This window comes from Helianthus annuus, chromosome 8 (assembly GCF_002127325.2).
Source record: "Helianthus annuus cultivar XRQ/B chromosome 8, HanXRQr2.0-SUNRISE, whole genome shotgun sequence".
Taxonomy (NCBI): Eukaryota; Viridiplantae; Streptophyta; class Magnoliopsida; order Asterales; family Asteraceae; genus Helianthus; species Helianthus annuus.
The window spans coordinates 120,222,654-120,232,248 of NC_035440.2; positions in this window are offsets into that span (position 1 = coordinate 120,222,654).

Sequence of the window (9,595 nt, forward strand, 5' to 3'; positions counted from 1 at the left end):
CGGTCCTTACCAACTTAAACCCGAGTAAGTAAATGATGGAGGCATTAGGACTAACCCTTTTTTCTTTCTACACCATTATTTTTCATTTTTTTACCACCTACCCAAAATCCCCCTAGTTAACCCCTTTGAGCCTAACCTTCTCATTTCTTAACCCAAAACAAACACCATTTTTCCCACCAAAACCCCTTTTCATTTTAAACCTTTTATTTTAGTAACACAGCTCGATTTTTCTTATGACTTCCTTATAAAAAAAAGAGAGAGAGAAAAATGATGATGATAATGAAGCCAAAAGAAATAAACAAACAAGGTTATCAAAAAGAACTTTGTTTGAAAAATTGCTTCATTAAAATAAAAAGTCAAAAAAAAAAAGTCTTACGAAAACCGACGTTTGTTACGCCTTTCGCCCTTTTTACTAACCACTAACCCAACCACCCACCTTTAGCATAAGCCTAACCCTTCACCCAAAAAGTCCCCTTGATATTTACAAAGGTATATAGTTAAAAAGGAGGAGGATTGATTGCTTGGCAAGCTTATAGTAGGAGTAAGTTCCATGCCGCTCTCGAGTGATTCACTAAAAATACACCTTCGGCCGAGTGTTGAGTGATTCCCCCATGAGGTATGTGAACTTGTATATAAGTGGAATTTTAAAAAGGTATGTTATGCCCTAATAAATAATTTATCTTATGAAACGTTTTTAATAAATCATGACGAATAGGATTGTAAATAAATAAAAATAAAACCTAAATAATCTTGGAATTCTCGACATTCTATGACAAGCCCAAAAACCTTCTCTTCTACCCATTCCATTTGGGAGTGAATAAAGCCACATTATAAAGAGTTTTGCTTGAGGGACAAGCAAAGATTCAAGTGTGGGGGTATTTGATGTGCACAAAATGCAACATATAAATTACATCAATTGTGGCTTAAAACTAACCCTTTTTAGTACTAATGTTGGAAAAAGTGTGCTTTTGTCTTCCTTTTGCATTTTCAGGATTAAATGAGCTCAAAATAACAAAAGAAGCAAAAAGACAGCAAAATCTAACATAAATACAAGAAAAGGAACAAAAGTGATATGCCCGACCCCCCGATAGCATCTCCCCAAGAAAAACAAAGAAGACAGAAGACTGAACACGCCCCGTGCTCAGCGAGCACGGGGCCGTGCCCAAGAAGCAGCAGAAAAGACAAACCTATAGAAGCTTCTACTACCCACCACGGGGTCGTGCCCAGCGGACACGGGGGCATGGTCAAGTTGTTGCAGGCGCATTTATTGTAATTGCGAATTACAATTAATGAAGAGAGAGAGTGTCAGATGGACACGGGGCCGTGCCCAAGCTTCTGTTCAGCCTATAAATAGGAGTGTTTGGAGCTCTTGCAACTCATCCCTTGGCACACCACCTCTCTCACACTTCACCCACCACCCACCACCATCACAACACCATCATCCACCACCATCATCCATTGTCCATCATAGAGTGTGTGAGTCATCTCGGGATCCAAGATTGATCGTAAGAGTTCTTGACAATCAAAGGCCATGTTTGCCTAAGTCTCTTACATCACTTGGTGAAGGCAAGTGTTTAGTGTAATACTTTTTATTTTTAATCTTTTGCACTTTTTAATTGGTTTTGTATTAATGACTTTAATTACTAGTTTCTTATGTTGAAGGTGATTCTTCCTTATCATTTGTCCGTGGTGTCTTGGCATTATTTTACTGTCTATATAAAATAAAAGATTTTCACCATTCATATCTCCAGGGCCTATATGGAGGTATGTTGGCTACCTGGTCGGGGGTTAAGGGAACGGTTTGGTAAGAGTCTTGCCATTGTTCAGTGTATAGATCCTGCAAAGGACCTGGGTCAAATTTGTAGGACCTCCTTCAATACCCACAGGTATTGGATGGCGGGGGTCCAAACTCTTTGATCCCCTCATAAGTTAAACTACTATTAAAACTTTAACCCAGCTACTTAGGACTGTATCCCTGCTGACTCAGACTACTTAGCTGAGGGTAACGTCGCCTTCAAAAGAGGGGCCTACCACATTATGCATTAATAACTTAATTAATTATCTTTCAGTAATCCGACCCTTTAGGATTGTATCCTTGCTGACTTAAACTACTGGGTTGAGGGTAACGTCGCCTTCAAAAGAGGGGCCTACTACAATAACTAAGATAATCTCTTAAACAAGTGTAAAAGTGCGAAAATAATCAAAGGTTACACTACACACGAGTCGGATCCAAGTGATTCATCTTGTCTATCTGTTTTTATTTTTATTTTACTTTTCAGCATTTTAGTTAGTTTTATTTTCTTAGTTTAAAATTTTTTTCTAACGTTTTGATTTGATTAGACATTGAGGATAAACCGGTACTAAAAGCTCTTGTGTCCTTGGACGACCTCGGTATCTTACCAACACTATACTACGTCCACGATGGGTGCACTTGCCCATATGTGTGTTTAGTGTTAGTAAATATCGTGTTTTATAAATTTAAAACTTGGCTAAAAGTGTAAAAAGGACTTAAAATATATACCTAAAACATATATACACTAACACGCATCAATACATATACATAAACTTGTGGGTTTTGTTTGCATGTTTATAAATGTGAAAGATTTATGTGTGAAATGATATGATGATGATGATTAGGTAAAGATGATATTTGGATTACATGGAATTGAATTAAATATATGATTGAATGCATTTAGATTCTTAGAATGATTATAATGATATGGTAATCAAGCATTAGGTATTTGTACATAGGTGCACATGATGATTAAATGATCATAATAAGATGATGATTTTGAAATGGTATGATAAAGATGAAACAAATCAGTAAATGAACATGTAAAAATGATGAAAAATGATATGTTATGATAATATGAAATTATGTCATAAGTTTGGTAGCTTTGCATGTTGTACATGAAGATTAAAAAGTAGTAAAATGGGTGAAATTGTGTGGTTTATGTGGTATGCATGAAATCTGCACTATCATGAGTATAACCATCATTTTATTCAGTAAATAACATGTATTGTGTTAAAATATGAAGTCGTGACGACTTGGGATGGTTAAAGTAAAGTTCAGTACGAGACTATGCGTTAAAAACGGTAAAAATCGGCTTTTAATGAGATTTTTGCAAAACTGTTTTAAAACAGATTATGAACTGATATTTTTATAATAAATATAAGTATTTTAACTTATATTAAGTAACTTTGGTGTTTGGTTAGTCATACGTGACTTACAACGCTTGAAAAAGTTAAAATACACATATTTCAACGTACGCGAAAACGAGATATTCAAGGGTGAACTTTATGTGTTACAATGTGATATGTGAATGAGTATGTGTAATGTGATATATTAAGTGTTGACATGACAGTAGGAGTTAAGACTTTTCATGTACACTTTTACAGTTAAAACGGTAATATCGTTAAATATCACGTTAAATATATAACTTATTTGTTGAGCATGAAAATAATATATAGGTTAACTTGATGAGTTATTTTGTGTATAAATGCTTTAAAAATAATAAAATGTATAAGTTGATGAAATACGTGAATTACGATATATGTCGAATATGTCCAAATTTATGTAAATATATTACGAAGCGCAAATCGTTGATATATTGTATATAAATGGATGTGGTTACAGATATAAGATCTTTAGGGTCACCAATAAAATTGTCACAACCCCCACCCCACTCTGGGAGCGGGAGCCGTGAACCAGTCAAGTGGTACCGGTGTATATTAAATACATAGCGGAAAATTTTCATCAGGATCGTAGTTAGGAAATAATTTCAGAGTTTGTAAAACACCAACTTTTAATATTAAATAAATGGGCTCAAACCCATATTCAATTCAATTGTTTTTATAGGGATAAACCCAAATAAATAAAACATAAATTTCTTCTTTTATCCAGGTATTTATAGCCACTTCATTTAAGCCTTCAGTGCTCTATAGCTGGCTTCTATTATTTTTACAGCAACTCACCTGAAACGTGTTTAGAAAACATTTTTATCAGTAATAAATACTGGCAAGTTCATTCCATTTTTATAAAATATATTGTTATATTTTACAGAATTAAGGGTTTTTATATTTGTTTATATTTACCAAAAAACGCATTCATTATTTGTCACATGGTGGCAGTTCCGAATTGTGACGGTGGTCATATCACTCATTGGCTCACTTTCGTCCAATAGTGAAGTTTATCAAGTAATTATATCTTACTATTATTCAAAGGTATCTGTCACTAGGCGATTCCCGTGACGGTGGTCAAATCACTGATGATCATTCTTTCAACTAGTGAACTAGTGACTGGGGTCGTATCACTGTTGATCATTCTCTCAACTAGTGACTCTGGTGATGTCACTGTTGATCATTCTCTCAACTAATAACTCTGGTCATATGACTATTGATCATTCTCTCAACTAGTGATTTTAGTCATATTACTTTGGGTCCTATCACCCAACAGTAACTGTTCCTGTCACACCCTTGGTGACTGTGGACTAGTAGTGTATACATTTATATATAAAGTATATACTATAAAACTCATGATATCACTTTGTCAAATATATTTTCTATGGCACCGAACAAATCTGCCCAGAAAATGAAATATATCATTTTCTGTCAAACTAATAGTTATAACTTTATTATATATAATATATTAATTAAATAATTATGATATTATCATTTAATATATTAACGGGATTAAGATTTAAAATATAATTCCCAATATATATCTTAGTATTAAAAGTTAAATTCATATTTGAAATATATCGTTTAAGATATACATTAAGGGTTATATATTATAATATACTATTTTAAATATTAAATATAATTTTTAAATCTCACGATATATATCTTAGTATATTAAAAATTAAATAATATATATCATTAAAATTTATTATGGTATACACTAATATTAAATATAATATTTGAACCATAATATACTACATTAAATATTAAATATAATATTTAAACCATATTTAAACATTAAATATAATACTATTTTTAAATAACAAAGCCATAAATAAAGGTTTAAATATATTATTACTAATATATTGCATTGAATGTTCATGCCTCCACTAAACCAAATTAAACCATATTTGTGCTACTATTGGCTAATTCTTTGGCCAATAGTAACGAGTGTCAAGTAATGTATAAAACCCCACATACTGGCGGCTATTGGTGAATAGAAAAACTTAATCATTGTAAGTATAACCGATAAACATTTAGGGTTTTGGAAAGCATTTGTAAATATAACTGTATTACAAAAAGGCGATAAAAAGAAGAATGACTCACTTTGTAACTTTAGGGTTCAACTAAAAAATCTTCTGGTATAATCTTGGATATAACTCTTGAGCTATTTAATAAAATATATAAGGCACTCGCGTTAAGTATAATAACCCAAATTCAACTTTATCAATACGTCACGAGACAGAACACCAACGTACTTTGTGACAACCCTCACTTTCAAGGTTATTAAACACAATTGAGCGTCTTTGATGGTTGCGACTGAATGAGGCCACACACTTTAACCGAGCCGCACACCTCTTCACTTGGGCCAAACATCCTTCACTCGCTATAGGTGGTCCTCGACCCAGCATCCACAAACCAAAACTGGGCTCGGCCCATGTGTTTCTAATTCATACGCATACAAGGGGATATAGGGAATTCAGTATCTAAGAACACGCAAACAAGGATGGCAAACCCTAGACACTCCTCCTTCTAGACTCCCTTCCAGCGGCAACCGATCCTATGCCGAAGACTCTCTCTTTCCCTCACTTCGGACCTAATGACAGCCTCTCCCCTCTCGAGAACTCGCCCTGGTTCCATCTAGAATTCGGTTAGTGTATGATCTCTATTGTTTGATTTAATTCTTTGTAATGTCTAGTGATTTAATGATGAAATGAACTGCTTGATACTATTACTACTTGACGTTGGATATATGAAATTCACATGATAGTAGGGTATGTGATAAACACCTTGTGCTAATCAACTGTTAGATGTGAACTAGGTGTGCGATGACTAGTGATCGATAAACTAAGGTTTTACACTAACAGAAATCGATGAGCCCACCCTGGTGATGTATTGATTTCCGAGGAATTAAATGATTAACATTCTGTGATCATGATTTATATAGATTATTGCATGATGAAATAATGATTATGTTCATAAAAGGTGGGTGTGAATGAGGATAATTATGTGTTAGTATGTAACTGCCATGAATTAGGGTTTATGTGTTATATGGAAATTTTGGTAGTGATGATCGTGCAAAGGAAGGTTGTAACTGATGCCATAATTAACGGTAATGTATAACTGACCACACACACATCGCACACTTCTCATATAATCGCACAATTCAGTGGGCCGGGTAGGATTGGAGGGCCGCCCAGTTACTAGGTCGCACAAGCTGACCCGGATCGCACAAGGAGGCCCAGATCGCACAAGGAGGCCCGAATCGCACAAGGAGATCTGGATCGCACATGTACATGGGCCTAGGGGTCTGCTTTGGGCCATGCGTTGAATGACTGGGCCATGGGCCAAGCTTGGGTCACACACCTCAGTCGCACACCATCGGCTGGTCGCACAAGGGAGTATGGATCGCACACTTCCTTAGGCCGGTACAACTGGGCCACACACACGTACATATTTTGTAATTGGGCTGAACTGTTTAAGTAATCAGTTATGAAATTGCACATTTGAATGTTTAATGTTCTGAATTGCTAAGTTGTTACATGGTTGTGAACTTGCATATCCACTTGATTGAGAACTGAACTATCGATATGTGCTATGGTGGATTATGAACATATGATGTGAACCTTGCATGAGACTCAACTACTTGTTACATGTTGTTATGAATTGTTGTGTGAATTGTTGTGCTACGTGAACTCTTGTTACAACTTGTATAATGATGTGTGATTATGTGTACGCTACTTGTCACACCCCGGCCGCGTATAACATGCAACTGCGGCGGAAACACCAGGGAGTGTTGTGGACATAATTAATTGTTTCATAACCATGGAAATTAAAGTTACATTTTTATTTATCAAACAGAAGTGTTACATTGTCTTAAACAGGAAACAGAGAGTTCATAACATAATTAAACTAGTCTATCTTCATTTTTAGTCTCTAAGGCACAGGTCCGCCCTAGTGTCATGATCATCATCCTATGGAATAGCTCCTGAAAACACATGTGAAAGTAGGTACGTCAGCATAAAAATGCCTGTGAGATACATAGGTTTTGTGAAAATGGGATTCATGACTTTATTAAAGAAATGTTTAATAACAGTCAGTCATGAACCTTGTAATTTGTCTTGCTTTGTAAACCATTGAAAAACGATAATATCAGATGATATGTATAGATAAGTGTAAGGTTAAACGAGTAACCAAGTAAAATGAGTTGAATAAGATAAGTTGTTTGTAAAAATAATGTCTTGTGAAGAGTATGTTATTTGTGTAAAATGTAATGTGCCTAAACTGAAATGACTTAGATAACGCTACGATATGTAATATTATACAAGCATTTATATATAGGAAGTACCAGCGGCGTATCCACCATGTTTGTATCATATTACATATGCCACGTTACTCCAACCATTTATCCAAACCAACCACCATGTAAATTGTTCATATGTAAATCAATTGTCAAGTGTTGTTGTGTAAACCATATCGAAATGTCTATGTTCAATGTAAACCACCAAGTATGTATATCAATGTCAAAATGTTTATGTTTAATGTAGATCATGTAATGTGTACCCAAAATATATCTTGTATGGTAAGTGAGATGTATCAACTAAACCATATGTAAAATGCACAAAACAAGGTGTTGAAGTAAAACATGGTTTAAATCAACGTTATGTTTTGTGGAACAATGCATGCTCTACTGATATTAACATTTATGCGGTATTGTGAAAATGCATACATCCAAGCCTTGAGACTGTGGCGATAAACCCTTAAACAAATTAAAGGTTTATCTAAGTTATGTATATCGAATTCGGTCATTCCTTCCAATCCAAACAAACGCAGGATTTCAGGAACGAGAGTTGTCAATTCCTATGGTACCACTACCTACTAACGAATGGCGTAGCTAATGTTAATGAATGTATTGTTCCATGTTAAACAAACCAAATGTCATACCAAAATGAAGACATGTGATGTAAACAATTGTACTAAGTATGCACACAATGGGCATAAATAGCATGAAATGTAATGTGAACCAATGTACTAAGTACGCACACAATGGGCATACATAGCATGAAATGTGATGAAAACCAATGTGCTAAGTACGCACACAATGGGCATACATAGCATGAAATGTAATGTGAAACAATGTACTAAGTACGTACACAATGGGCATACATAGCATGAAATGTAATGAAATCATGTACTATAATGTACTAACGAACATAGCAGGTATATGATGCGAAAACATGGAAAGCATGAAAGTAACAAGTAGGCACATGTGTTTCACCCCAAAACAGTTTGGAAAACAGTAAAAGGAGGGGTTCAATGTACTCACCTGAGATTGCTTTGTAGTTCTTGTATAATAACCAAATAATGCTAGAGATCACGGAATATCAAACGGCACCTAATAGGTAGCTATATTAATATACCGGACCAAAATCGGAAGGATCGGATAGTATGCGGGTTCGTAAACCAAACGAGTATGGAGACTCGTGTAATATGGTTTAACAAAGCCTACATACTAAAATGAAACCTAACCTAAGTGCTTACGACCCATTACGACCCGTTTAGGTAGCTTATGCTACCTTAACGCGTCGTTCGCGTAGAACGCGTTTGGAACGCCTAACATCGTGACCACAAGGTATAACCTCGGAAGGTTATAGCTATGGTCACCTAATGTGTTTGGTCGGATCCTAATGATCGACCTAATGGGTCGGGTTCGAAAGTATAAGCGATGGTTTAGATCGCTTATCTTACGACCCTATATATGCACTAAACTAAAAGTGACGAGCTAAGCATGTTAGAACATGCTTAACTAAGTTTAGAAAACAGGTTTGGCATCAAAACAAACGGCTTTGATGCTCACGAGTAGTTTGGTTACAAAATACGCAAGAATGCGCATTTTGGCCGAAACTACGTCTCGTCACTGAGCCTAGATAACGTGGTAATCAGTAGGTATAGTCACTACGGACTATAACCATCGTGATCACGCTCACGTTATGAAGTTCCATGAACTTCGTGTTGACCATAGGCTGGTCACATAGAAAGTCAAACAAAACTTTGACTTTCGGACTCGAAAAGCGAATAAAAGAACGAAAGAACACTTACGAAGGGTCCCCGAATGCTAATCTAGATCAAAATGGCTCAGGTATGAAACCAAGGTTCCAACTTAGAGCTTTACATCAGATTGTGTGAGTTTTTAGCCAAAAGGGGGGGGGTATTTATAGGAAAAGTAAAGCCGTTAGGATCGTTTCTTGAATATCGTGCCACGATCCAAGCCGTACACTTGTCAAAATGTTGTGGTGCCTTATTTTGCCCCCACCATAAGAATCCGACACGTGGCGTTGCCCTTTGGACGTTCGAAAGGCCAATGCAAGTGGATCAGAAACATTGCATCTGGTCTGCTTGTCTGATGCGGCCCGCG